This window comes from Octopus sinensis, linkage group LG2 (assembly GCF_006345805.1).
Source record: "Octopus sinensis linkage group LG2, ASM634580v1, whole genome shotgun sequence".
Classification (NCBI taxonomy): Eukaryota; Metazoa; Mollusca; class Cephalopoda; order Octopoda; family Octopodidae; genus Octopus; species Octopus sinensis.
In genome coordinates, this window is record NC_042998.1 from 178095521 (window position 1) to 178110096 (window position 14576).

Consider the following 14576-nt stretch of genomic DNA (forward strand, 5'->3'; position numbering starts at 1 on the left):
AGTGTGACTCGCTATCTGGCAATTATCCTCTTCCTTCTCTTCCTCCTCATCAGGTTCAGTCTTATTCCTGGTAGGAATTATGTGGGTAGCGGGTTGCTACTAGTAACCTAAGGGATCCACAAGTTTTCAGTAGTCTTTCAACTGCTTAGAACCCTCCTGATAATCCTTGCAGTCACTAAGAGGCAAACATTCTGTGGGAGTTCTACAGGGCATTCTATTCCAATCTCCTTCAGCCATTTGACTTTTCCTTTGCTTACTGTTCCCAACACACCAATTATAGGTACGACCTTTAGTGTTCGCATGCTCCAAAATTTTCCTATTTCAAATTTTAAAGGATTGTATATGTTTTATCTTTCTTCCTCTTTCTTTACGATCCTGGAATCAACGGGCGTGATGGGTCGACTAGTAAGCAACTTCGCTTTACCTTTTCTATAATTGTAATAACCGGTCTATTACTTTCTAGCTTCTTATCCGTTTGAATATGTATGTCCCACAAAATCTTACATTTTTCCGACTCCAGTACTCATTCGATTTGATCATCATCATCATCATCACTATTATGGCTGTTGCTGTTTTGTTGTCATCACCACCATCACCATCATCATCCGTGTCATTATCATCGTCGCCAATAAGTGCAGTATGAACATTACTTGCAGCAACTTCAGCTTAATTGGTATAGGAATTCTTTTTATTAGTTTTATAAGTTTCCGTCTTCTGCGTTCATAAAAATAATGGAAAATATATATATAAAAACACATTGTAACGCTGCAAATACAAACGAGCTCATATTCATCCCCCTCCCCCGCCCCCAATACACACATAAAGAAACTAAGAAATAAACAAATACACGCATAACTGTACAGTTTCACACATACAGAAATCTGCAAACATCTATACAAAAGAAGCAGTTATATTGTAGTTCACTGTGGAACTATCGTACAATATGGCGCCTCCAGTTTAGTAATTACTCTTAAATAAAGTATTTGTATGCATTTCGTATTTTCTCCACAAATTTTGACGGATTATGCACGAAAAGTTGGAAATAATGATATCGAACTGAACATTATATAATAGTTTTCGAGATTCTTCTGTCCAGAAGCTTCTTTAAAATTATACTGTAGATTCTGGATAGTAAAAATAACTGGAATACAGTATATCATTATTTTGGGATGCTTTAAAAAATTGCGTCAAATTTTATTGAAAACACCCGAAGAAATAAATTTTACTTTGTTTTGTTGATACAAGTGAAGCATGCAAATACTATGTTGAGATTAACAGTTCGCTTAAAGCTGTTAGACATTTGTATCTATTATAAAAATGAAGTGAATATGAACTCCATAAAATGTTAACATCATTTCAATCTTCTAACAAGCGATACGTAGTTCAAGTCCCTTTATTAGTCTTTTTGATCTCCACTTGTTTGTCGAGAGCATCTCATGCTGACGTTTAGTAAAGGTATAAGGTTTGATATTATTCGTATTAAAAACTTCTAACTGTTAAAGAGTAAATTATTTACTTGAAAGAGTAAATTATTATGGAGTTCACAAATCAGAGATGACATTGCACCATTAGAATTGTTAAATAACAGACGATCTACTTTTGGACCTGGCGGGTACACAGTGAAAACTGAAAAAAAAAAAAGGAAGGTGGGGAAGAAAGAAATGCCATTTCAGTTATTGTAATCGGTAACAGTGGTATCTGACAGTGAGCATACGTGTTTCTAGTATTTTTAGTGGCTTTGTTGCTTTTATTAATCTCGTATTGGTATTAAGAAAAGTTTAATGTTAATATTCTTTATTGTTTTACATCTTTTTTATTCTACTGGCTCCAGTCAGTGGACTGCACCAGGCTGGGACACTGCCCTCAGAAGTTTTAATCAATCCTAACAGTCTGTATCTTTAGAATCGCTAAGTTTTGCCTCTAAAATGGTACGGGATATGACAGCAGCTTACCCTGGTAAATGTAAATATAACACAAAAACGGACAAAATCACGCATACGCAATGTAAATGTTTTTAGTGGACATTTGTTTTAACTTTACTGTAACGAAACAAACATCAACCCATTTACTCTGTTGCCAGAGTATTTACTTCTGTTACTCATTTGTGCTCCACTGTTACATTAAATAAGATAAACCAATTTAATTCTATCAGAGTTTCTGTATTCTGTAAATAGCTATATGCTACTATTCTAATGTGGTTAGAAAAATGAGTAACCATTTTTGATAAAGGGATAAAAATGTTGAAGCTAGCTGATCTCATTTTCTAGGGAGAGAGAGAGAGAGAGAGAGAGAAACATGGTTTAATCACATTAGGCGGCGAGCTGGCAGAAACGTTAGCACGCTGGGCGAAATGCTTAGCGGTATTTCGTCTGCGTTACGTTGTGAGTTCGAATTCCGCCGAGGTCGACTTTGCCGTTCATCCTTTCGGGGTCGATAAATTAAGTACCAGTTACGCACTGGGGTCGATGTAATCGACTTAATACCTATGTCTGTCCTTGTTTGTCCCCTCTGTGTTTAGCCCCTTGTGGGTAGTAAATAAATAGGTTTAATCACAGTATTTAAGTATCACACGGAAGGTTAAAAATGAATGTTTATCTCAGTCACACACTCGTAAGTTTATCATATTCTAACATCTTTGTTTATTTTGTTGCCGTGTAGTACCTCCATTAATATCCAAGATGCCATCAATGTCACACCCAACCAAGCCTTATTACCATCAAAAATGGAATGCCCAGAGCCAGTACTCAGGAATAGCATCGAGAACAGATTAGTAAAGCAAGACGTGGTACATGTAAAAATTTGAAATCAACCAACTTCCTAAGAACACTAAACGATATACTTTTATCATCGCCTATTATTAAACGGCGATATTGGACTCACGCCACTGACTGCCATTGGCGGGTAGGTTATATATCGTTAGAGCATGTTCTGACAATAGGTAAATTTTCTTTTGTGGAATATATCTGGCGATATAACTAAATACAGAGTATCTTTGCCGATGTGTTAAAAAAAACAAAACAATATTTCAACGCCAGTAAAATGATAAACAGCACTAAATTGCACTCTATTATTTTCCGCGATGTGGGCGAGAAAAGGCAACGCAAGAGCGTAAACACATGGAAACAAAAATACTCTTCAGATAAAAACTTATTGAATTAAGAACAGTAAATTGGTTAGAAGAAAACAGAAGCAGATGCTATAAAGTGTGTGTGTGGTGGTGGCGGGGAAAAACCTTTCAGTTATTGGTAGAATATAACGAAGTCGATACATTTGCCAAAAAAATAAACAAGAATAAATTGTCTGCTTAATAAGAAAGACAATGATAATAGAGGGAGACAATGCTAATACTGATATGAAGTGGTGGCGACAACAAAAACAACAGCATGATGCTTAGTTAGATAGATAGATAGATAGATAGATAGATAGATAGATAGATAGTAGTTGAGAATTCTACAAATATGTGTACCCTTAATTGTCAGGCAGAATTAAGGATTTACTGAAGTAAACCTTTTCTAACACTTAGCTTATCATAATCTGTTGTATTCGTAATCAGAACTCAAGCGTGAACTTACTTTCCTCGTGTGAGTCGCAAGCTTGAGAAGTTAATTCCAACTCTTGAGAAGTTAATTCCAAACTTATTAAACATCTTTAACTACGTTGAGTCATCACACACTTTTGAGTGTCTAATCACTGCACCATAGTCATCCCCGCGACTTCACATAAAAATCATTAGCGTTACAATTACTATATTTGCTTAAGTAAAAAGTATTTAACCGTCAGTATGCTGTATTTTTTCCTCGGAACAATTCACGAAGTTTTATGGCTATTTCTAGCAGGGTGACGCTATGAATGGCAAAATTAGTACAGGACCAGACAAAAAATCTTCCAGTGCTCTAATTTAAGTCGCACTCTTTTACTTTCTGATTCGAAATCATTTCAGGTGTCAGCTTTGTTTGTTATCAGTCCTAGTCAATAAAATCAGTGTCAGTCAAGTTAGGTGGTCACTTTAATATACTGAGCGCAGCTGTAAAATATGTGATCGTGTACCTGTATGAGAAATTTGGGTATGAGAAATTAGCTACTGAGAAGCTAGGCCGTTGACCAGCATTCTCGCTTGTTGCTTGGACACCGTACTACTTGGCATCTTTCAGTTATTAAATTAATTGTAATTCAGCCATTTGATATGTTCCGAAGACAAACTCAATCAATGCTCACTAACAGTATTGAACAGTAAATAAATAAATAAATAAATAAAGCAAGATCATTACCACCATAATTGCTAATCCTAAAATCATCGTCATCGTCGTCATCATCATCATCATCATCATCATCATCATCATCATCATCATCATCATCATCATCATTAATGATGACGATGAACTGCGTGTTTGGGAACAAATTAATGATAATAATAGCTTACACAAATTTGGCATGTCCTTTGGAATATGGAAACACCAAGAACAATAATCGATAGTGGTGTTGGACATTTGGAAAGTAATATAAAATCTAATAACACTAGTTTCCCATTGGTTTCGTAGAAATGGTTTCTCGATAGGATCCTTTACTTTGTTCCCAGAGGATATATGATAGAATTTCGATCGAATAACAAATGCCAAGTCAAAAATGAAATAGAGCATAGATTATTATTATTGTTGTTGTTGTTGTTGTTGTTGTTGTTGTTGTTGTTGTTGTTGTTGTTGTTGTTGTTGTTGTTGTTGTTGCTGTTGTTGTTGTTGATGATGATGAAGATGATGATGATGTTGTTAAGGCGGCGAGCTGGCAGAATCGTTAGCTCGCCGGGCAAAATGTTTAGCGGCATTTTGCCCGTCTTTACGTTCAGAGTTCAAATTCCTCCGACGTCGACTCTGCCTTTCATCCTTTCTGGGTTGATAAAATAGATACCAGTCAAGTACTGGGATCGATGTAATTGACTAGTTTCCTCCCTCAAAATTGCAGGCCTTCTGCCTATATTAGAAATTATTATTACCGTTGTTGTTGTTGGTTGTTGGTTATTGTTGTTGTTGCTGTTGCTCTTGTTACAAATATTGCTGTTTTACTGTTGTTATTGTTGTTACTGCTACTAGTATCAATATTAGCATTGTCTCTCACTATCATAATTGTTTTTCTTATTAAACAGAAAATATATTTTTATATATATATTTCTGGCAAATATTTCTACATCATTATATTCTACCAATAACTGAAAGGAAATCCACCCCCACCCCCCACAGGCACGCACACATATACTCACTTATTTTAGAACATCTACTACTTTTTGCTCACCAATTTACTGTCCTTATTTCACCGAGTTTTTGTCTGTATAGTATTTTTGCTTTTGGTATTTGTCTTTCCGAAATCCATTAGTAATTTCTTTTCTTACAAACTCACCACGAATGTCGCCTTTATTTCATGCATACATACATTCCGAATGCGTGAAATGTTTTCATATATAGTATAATAATAAACAATGCTTTAAAACTGCTTTTCTCCCTCTTCACACGGAACAACAGAAAATGACTTTATTATGAGTTATCAAGTAAACCTCAGTGACTATATATTTTCTATATGAGACGCTGAACGAAATCTTTAATCTTTTATTGTCTGCTTGTTTCATTCTTTGGACTACGGCCATGTTGTGACACCGCCGTGAAGGATTTAATCAAACAAATCGACCCAAAGTCTTATTTGTTTCATTTTCTCAGTACTTTTTTTCTGGTACTTGCTTTATAGGTTCTTCTTATTTTAAACCTGGTACTTATTCTAAATGTTCCTTCGGCTGAACTGTTAACATAAACAAACCAACAGCGGTTGTCAAGCAGTAGTGGGGTTACAGGTACAAACACACACACACATGTTTGTGCCGTGAACAGGGATTAATCTCTCTTCGCTCTTTGCGCCACGTGGGCTCAACTCTCCTCCCCTCTTCATCTAACCTCCTCACCTCGTCTATCTCCCCCTCACACCTACATCCTCCCACCCACCTCTGCTCTCTTGCTCCGAATCCTACTTCCTCTCTTCACTCCAACTCTCCTTCTCTTCACTCCTACCCACCTTCCCCTTCCTCCCTTCATCGTCACCCCTCCCTTGTAAGTTCACCCCACCCCTACATATTCCAACCCCACCATTCCTATCCTTCCCCATCCCACCCCACCCAATCCCTTACATCCACTCCCACATATCCACCTCTACCCCCACCCTCGGCCTAACCCAAACCCCACTATTGTTTTTCCCACTCCCGCCTCCCCCACCTCCTAACACCATTACACCACACCACTACACCTTACACCACCATACCACACAACACATCACATCACAACACACCACCACGCTCACATCAGCACTGACCATTTCTCAGACCCACATTTTCACACCTACACATACACACACGCACGCGTCAAGTTCACCAGCCCTCTTCTACATGCACATACAAACTCTCTTATGCACACACATGCGCACCTCCGTTCTGGGATCACCACCACTTTATTATCTCCCCTTCTCCCTAGCTCTTTTGTGTAACCCTTCTGCCCGGCTTTCGCCATGATAGATCGCTAGCCACTACACATTCTTTCTTTTCTCTCCTTGTTTCTTTCTGTGTTTCTTTCTGTGTTCCTTTCGAGCATAGGCTCGAAATGTTAAAGACTTTTTCACTTCTCGAGCGTTATACTAATACATCTGTTTGTTGTTTACACAACCTGTCTTCGTCTTTTGTCTTTTTGTGAATTATCCCCTATATATATATATACACGACAGGCTTATTTCAGTTTCCGTCAACCAATTCCGTTCACAGGGCTTTGGTCGGCCCGGGATTACAGTTTAATGTAAAAGACACTCACCCAAATTGCCATGCAGTGGGACTGAATCCGGAGACATACCGTTGGGTAGTAAATTTCCTGAAGCACATGTGCAGGTGTGCTTGTAAAATTTTAGTAATACTCTGGTCAAGATTGAAACCTATTTAGGATGCTATTTAGTGTTGTTCTCTTTATGTCTATACCCACAAAACCACTTCCTACTTCTTACTCGAGATATGTGTGTCATGAGTAATTTGTGATAATATTCCAACAATATTTTTATTTTTGAACCAACCCATGATAAATGTTGCATTAAAACTTTTATCCGAATCGAATAGCTTTCCGCCAAAATCTCTCTTTTTCTGTTTCATTTCTTACCAAAAATTTTTATTTTGTTAAAATTATTCTTTAAACTACTTTTTTAAAAATACTACTTTTTTAAAAATACTTACTTTTCTGTATTTGGTATTTCTGACTTATTTCTGAAGAAAAAAAAAGAAGAAAATTTGCAGGGTGGTTGAATTAAGAGACAGGCAGCAGGTAATAGGAAGAGAATATAGAATTGAAACCTTTGTCTAGGTCCTGTTAAATAGAAACAAGGAGCCGGAGGTGTAAAGCTTCTTTTAGAATTTGCATAGAAACACGAGCACCATGTCCAAGTTTCTTCTTAATCCCTTTTCGACGCGATTTCGATTTCTTTTCGATTTTTTGCGGAAGACGGAGTAATTTCTTCTTGCTATCAGAAAATGAAAAATGAATATACTTAAAACTTGAAGGAACAGATTAGCTAAATTTCTGCTTAATGAACTTAATAATACACTGCGATTTTGTTGAAATGTTCAGAAGCCAGATCCAGATTAGTCGTAAATTGCCGCAAGTCATATTTTTACAATACTTCTTTCTCTCTCTCTCTCTCTCTCTCTCACTCTCACTCTCTCTCCCCACTCCACCCTCTCTTGCTCTCCATCTCACTCCTCCTGCTGCTTTCTCAACTTTGTTTCTTTGTCTCTCATTTGCAGCTGTTTCCCCCGTATTTAGACATACAACTACATTTAGTATTTTGTGTGGTTATCAATTTATAGGAAACAATATTTAATGATGGCAGGACCGTATATTCTTCGTAGTCAAATTCATTTTAATATTACTGTGAATTTAAGATTTGCCTTACGGACTTGCTCATGTCGATAAAATAACTTACAAAATAATCTCCTACCTGCATACACACATGCTTGTTCAATTAGATTATATTGTGGCTGTATGTCTAAATAGAGTTATTGTCAGTGTCTCATTAGGGCAAATAATTTTATATTTGCCTGTTTGATAAAATATGTTTATTTTTGGGTATTTTTAAAAATACATACGTTATTATTGAGATTTGCACTTATATATTTCAACAGATATTTTAATATTTCTGGTTTCCTGAGAGCATTTATTATCGGATAATTTAAAATAGTTTTTACATAATTTTAAAGGATCCAGCTGTGGCATTCGTTAATCTAATGTTAATGTTTATTGTTTATTTTTGCATCTTTTTATAGTATATTTTCTCGAAACTCGTATTCTAAAATTTTTCAATAGTTTGCAAAGTTAGAATCAAGCAGAAAAATTTAAAATCAAGCAGAAAACATTTTTAAAAAATTTAATTTTTTTTATGTACAATCCGTATGAAACGTCGAGTAACTTTAGGTTATAAAAAAATCTAAGGGTAGACGTGTTGACGCCAAAAAATTTGTTTTATGAAAAATGTTGATACAAGTTTAAAAAAAGTTATGTACATGGATTATATAAAATTAGCTGAAATAATCAAGGAAATTAAAATGCAATTATAGTTAAAGCAAACGCAGTTAAAGGAAAGCATTATAAGCTAAGTCTGTCAGATATCTATAAGTGTAAATAAAACTGATTAATAATTTTTAAAGTTATATCATTTCAATTAGTTGGAGGGCTACAGGGTTTATAAATTTATTAATGTTATTAACCACAATAAGTTACATAATTATGTAATTATTAATGTACGAGCGGTTGCCTGATCTTCACCTCGGTTTGTGCTGTGCTCAAATGTGTTCATAACGTATCTATTCTAATGCCCATGAATTAGATCTTTGTTAAAGGCTGCTAGTTGTCATTGTTCACGAAAAAAAAAAAAAGGTCTAAACTCCAACCTAACTTGTTGCTGCTCTGATGTTTGCCGTTCTCAGGAGCTGGCATTTCTGGTTGTTACTATGAAGTTGTTCTGTCAACACCTGTTCCCTTTAGCGGGTTTTTCTATCGACTTGAGACTCCCACCTCCATCGTTTCTGCTTTGGTGTTTCTTGTTTCCTCAAACAAACTTGTGTATTGGCTTGAGATTCCATTCTCCGTCGTTTCTGCTCTAGTATTTTTGTTGCCTCAAGCCTGCTTGCCTGGTCGTTTCATACTGAAGTTTTATTTTTCGTTGCTCTTGTATCTCCACGGTGTTCCTTGTCTCTGAGACTAGATCCTGCCCTACCTTTCTTTTTGTGTTTCCTTAGTCCTTCGACTTCTTGAGCGTCGGTCTTCAGATGATTGACAAATATTATGTTATCTTCTTCGTATCATATGGAATGTTCAAAGTAAAAGTCAAAAATAAATCCCGTAACATTCAATTCGTTTTTATTATTTCTAAATTCAGTCATGTTGCTTTATTTCATCCTACTACAAAGCTTCATAGAAATCGGTCCAGTATAACAATTATACCCTTTGTATATATCACCAAGCTTCACTTCACGAAACGATAAAACGATTGCTTCAAATCAGTACATGTAACACAAGGAATATACAAATAATATACAGAAATCACCCCCCTCCATAAACACACACACACACACACACACACACACACACACACATCACATCACACACACACACTCATATATATATATATATATATATAATCCAATACAAGGAAAACAGAATCCTCAATAGCGATGAAACCATCCAATTTTTGACTGGTTTACTGGTTTAATACCCAATATAGCAGAGAAAAACTTTTTCATAATTCAAATAGATATATATTCAATATACAAAAAGGAAAAGAAAATGGAGGTTTCGATTGACATATTTTAATATTTTAATCCATTAACATATATTATCATTATAATATGATATAATATAATATATATGATATAATGATATAAATATAGATTTTATAATCCTACAATTGTACCGATTCAGACCCAATAATAAATTCATAAAATTCATGTTTTTGGGCAAGAATCTCATCAGGGAAATATTTGACAAAAATTACGTATGAGGAGCTTTAGATCCTAGAACAAACTGAATAAAATATGTTTATGTTTGTAAGCGTGAGGGTCAATAATTTTTTATAGAATATATAATAAAAATATATAATGAAAACAAAAAATTAAAATAAATAAAAACTTACTAGATAAAAACTGATAAACAAAATAATGCACAAATATGATGCTACATAAACTAATAATACATAAAATATATTTGTGCACTTTTAAGAATATTCATCTAAATATGCGTTTATCAATTTGTGTTGCAAGATTCCTGATGTGAAATCGTGTGTTGAAATAGATGTATTTCGGGAGGGTCATTTTATTTTTTTGCCAAAGACACACACGTACTATATATTTGTTTTCCACTCGTTTAATACTATTCTTCTTATTTTTTAAAATTTTGACTCATGTCCGTTGTCCAGAAATTTTTCGTCACACATCTGTGACCTCTTCAGCGACACTTTTCGTTTTAGTGTGTGCTCTTGCTCCACTTACTCCATTCTGTTCTTCTAAGATGTGCATCCTTATGTGCGCATGCTTTTACGTCCGTATTTATGTGTGTATGTGTGTGTGTGTATATGCTTGTGTTTGTGTGTTATTGTTCTTAGCAGCAGTATGGCCTTCTCCTCAGCAGTATGGCCTTAGCAACAGTATGGCCCCCATCCTCTCACCCCATACCCGAATATTTTGGTACAGTTCCTGTATCTCCCTGTGTTTGTGTGTTCACCCACGGTATTGTTATCGTGGTAGTTGTTATCACCATCGTTGTCACCGCCGCTGCTGCTGTCGTTGTTATTCGTGCTGTTGATATTGTTGTGGCCGTCCGTAAAATGTCTTGTGTGTGTGTTTGTGTATGGGTTCGCTTCATATACTCTTTTACTCTTTTACTTGTTTCAGTCATCTGACTGCGGCCATGCTGGAGCACCGCCTTTTGTCGAGCAAATCGACCCCGGGACTTATTCTTTGTAAGCCCAGTACTTATTCTATCGGTCACTTTTGCCGAACCGCTAAGTGACGGGGACGTAAACACACCAGCATCGGTTGTCAAGCAATGCTAGGGGGACAAACACAGACACACAAACACACACACACACACATATATATATATAAATATATATATACATATATATGACAGGCTTCTTTCAGTTTCCGTCTACCAAGTCCACTCACAAGGCATTGGTCGGCCCGGGGCTATAGCAGAAGACACTAGCCCAAGATGCCACGCAGTGGGACTGAACCCGGAACCATGTGGTTGGTTAGCAAGCTACTTACCACACAGCCACTCCTGCGCCTATGTTCATATCTTTTATATGGATTGTTTATTTATTTTATCTATCTCTCTTTTTCATATTTATCACATATTTCTCCACAGCAAAATCAACATCAATGGATGGGTATAGGTGCACTATAGCCATACTGCCTATTATGCATCTCGTCAGGTCGTAGGCACGATTGCACTCATTGATTCTGCTGAGGAGGTCCTCCGTGCTGTCACCCACATCTGGGGACAGTTTTTATCAGAGGGCGTATGATCATTGAGAGGAAGTAAGAGATCCAGTAGTTGTTGGCAACATTGGCTCCGCAGACCGATCTCATTGGTGGTCCTGTCACTTGTCAGTGGCCATCTTACGGTCCTTGCGCAGACCATACAGTGTCGAGATGTCGTTCCAGGCCAGCAGCACAATGGGGTGACTTTTATTACGCATGCTGACCACTGGTAAAAATTATTATATATTTTTAGTAATTTTTACCCTATATATATATATATATATATATATATATATATATTGCTTTTTTCTTATTTATAATCACCCCGCATTATCTTATGGTTAACACCAGATAGATTTCTGGTGCATCTAAGTTAAGTACCGCATTCATGTGAATTCAACAGAACTCACTTGAATCTTAATTGCTTTTACTATATATATATATATATATATATATATATATATATATATATATATTATATATATATATATATATATATATATATATACATATATAAATTATAAATTCAATCTTACACACAAACACACTTATAAATTCTAAACAAAATATGATATAAAATATATAATATAACATTTATTTATCTATATTAGTTTATATTATTATACAATATATTCCTCCATATAAGTAATTTAATTTAATTATATTTTCTAAACAAATATTTTGAAGAATCTTTACAAGAAAAAACACGTTCCTGTTTGTAATTAAGAAGTTTCTTTCTTTTTTTCATGTTAGAATTTGATATATTTCCTCCACATAAAAGTTTATAGCGGTTATCAACAATTTTATAAGATCTAGCATGATTAAGTATTTGCCATTTAAGATTGTACAATTAGTTATTATCCTTTAACTTCCATATAAATTTATTTAAACTGGTGCTACTCAACTTATACTTGTTCCTAAAAGTATATTCATGGTTTTTCAAAATGTCATTTAATAGAATTGACCCAATGTAAAAATAATTATTTCCTTCAGATTCTACTCTACACCTATATACAAGGTTACTTTGCATACATAAATTATTGAAATAGCATTTATCCTTAAATCTACAATCACAAGTTCTAGCTACATAGTTATCATTAGGTCCATTATTAGAGTTAGTAAGTGAATTGTTATTATTTCTATTATAAAAATATATAATTTTTTGTTATTAGTCGAAGAGATAATTCTAAAGATATTTTTAGATACCGAAAAACCAATTCTAACCGTTTTATTATTAATTATTTTATTATATCTATTTTCGTTATTAAAATGTTTAGATATAGATCTGTAAAAAAATTAACCAAATTAGTTTTTAGTTGTCTTGCAAAAGGAATAACAAACCAAAGATTATTGCTTTTATCAAAATTATCATTATGCGATTTATCAAAATTTACATATGGGGTATATCTTGTAGTCTTATTTTTATTATTGTCATTATTATTATTATTATTATCATCATCATCATTATTATTATTATTATTATCATTATTATTATTATTATTATCATCATTATTATTATTATTATTATTATTATTATATTATTATTATTATTATTATTATTATTATTATTATTCCTTCGTAACACAGTGTAGGTAAAAATGCAACGGAGTCTTTAGTCATCTGTCAAGTCACAAGAAGGACCTCAGACAGATATTTTCCTTAAGATGTGTGCTATGCCCATTAAGGCTGTTTTTTGCAAGACTTCAGTCTTGCATGGGATTTCCAGTTGCCTTAAGAAGTTTTGAAGTTTCAATAAGATTGACCCCAACGCTCCGATCACCACTGGTATCCCTTTTACATTATCCTCTCGCAATCCATACAGTCTTGGTATTTCCACTTTCAATTCGAAGTACTTGATGATTTTTTCAACCTCTTTACTCGCAACATTCTTGTCATTTGGTATGGCTACATCAATGATCTGACAGTATTTGTCTCTCTTAATCAATATGACAATATCCGGCCGACGGTGATCGATTACATGATCCGTCTGAAAATCATAGTCCCAGAGTGTCGTTACTTATTCATCCTCCAGCATCACTTTCCGATGTGGGAAGAAAGGCCCATCATTGAACCTTTTTCTGTTTATGGGTGGCCTGTTTGGGAAATCTGAAAAACAGATAGATTCCTTAACCCAAACAGAAGTGTGGTAGGGACATCGGTATCAAACTTGGGATTACCAAATGCTCAGTACTTAATTTGAAAAGAGGGAAGAAAACAACTTGCAGAGGATTGCGGTTTGAGAGACCATGGTCAGGAGAGACCATGGGGGAACCCGACAGTAGTGGATATAGATATCTGAGGATTTTGGAGCTGGATGACATTCTACACAGAGAAATGAAAGTTAAGGTCAGCGAGGCGTATCAAAAAAGGGTGAAGATGGTGTCGAAATCCAACCTAAATGCAAAAAATTTGATTACCGCAATGAATATCTGGGCAGTTGCGGTGGTCAGATATAGTGCGTCCATTCACAAATGAACTAAGGAGGAATACTGGATAGAAGGATGTAAAAGTTGATGACTCTGCATGAGGCACTACCAGTCTCGAGTTGAATTCCAGCTGTTGTCCAATTTATTCAAAAGTTCTTTTCTCGACATAAAATTAACGAAGCGAATGTCATTTATCTCTGCCTTGATCCCTGGCATCATCTGACAAACGCCAACCAAGATGGTGGGAATGAGCCAAGCTTTACTTGCTAGAAATAGCAATCCAAATGCTTTTAAATTGAATCCCAATGCTGGATATTCAAGAACCAAATGAAGGGCAGATTTTCAATCCCGAGTCATCCTGATTCCAAAAGGGTATAATGTGTTTATATTGAGCAAATGTAGACTGAGATACAGGGTTCCCAAATGGACAGTCAGAATTTCGCTTTTATGCACAAGTTTTAGATTTTGGTGGGAATTAGTGTAGGTTCTGGCTTTTTAAACAATTGACAAAGTTTTATGAGCAAAGTAAATTCGGTAAGTAAAGATTTATCGTGGAATTCAACTTACGACAGGAAAACAACGTATTTTAATCTAATTAAATAACTTGG

General features: G+C 35.1%; 1 protein-coding gene across 2 annotated transcripts in view; it reads left to right on the forward strand.

The window, feature by feature from the left end:
• The window catches only part of LOC115226896 (cardioacceleratory peptide receptor-like), a 161799-nt gene that overhangs the window by 51747 nt on the left and 95476 nt on the right, over positions 1 to 14576 (forward strand). The window contains exon 1 of one of the 2 annotated variants that reach the window (XM_036500477.1): positions 2820 to 2901. The exons of the other annotated variant lie outside the window; for it this stretch is intronic. The gene's annotated coding sequence lies outside the window, so the exon portion shown is untranslated. Of the gene's footprint in view, positions 1 to 2819; positions 2902 to 14576 lie in introns of those variants that run through there. 2 annotated transcript variants of the gene reach the window in all.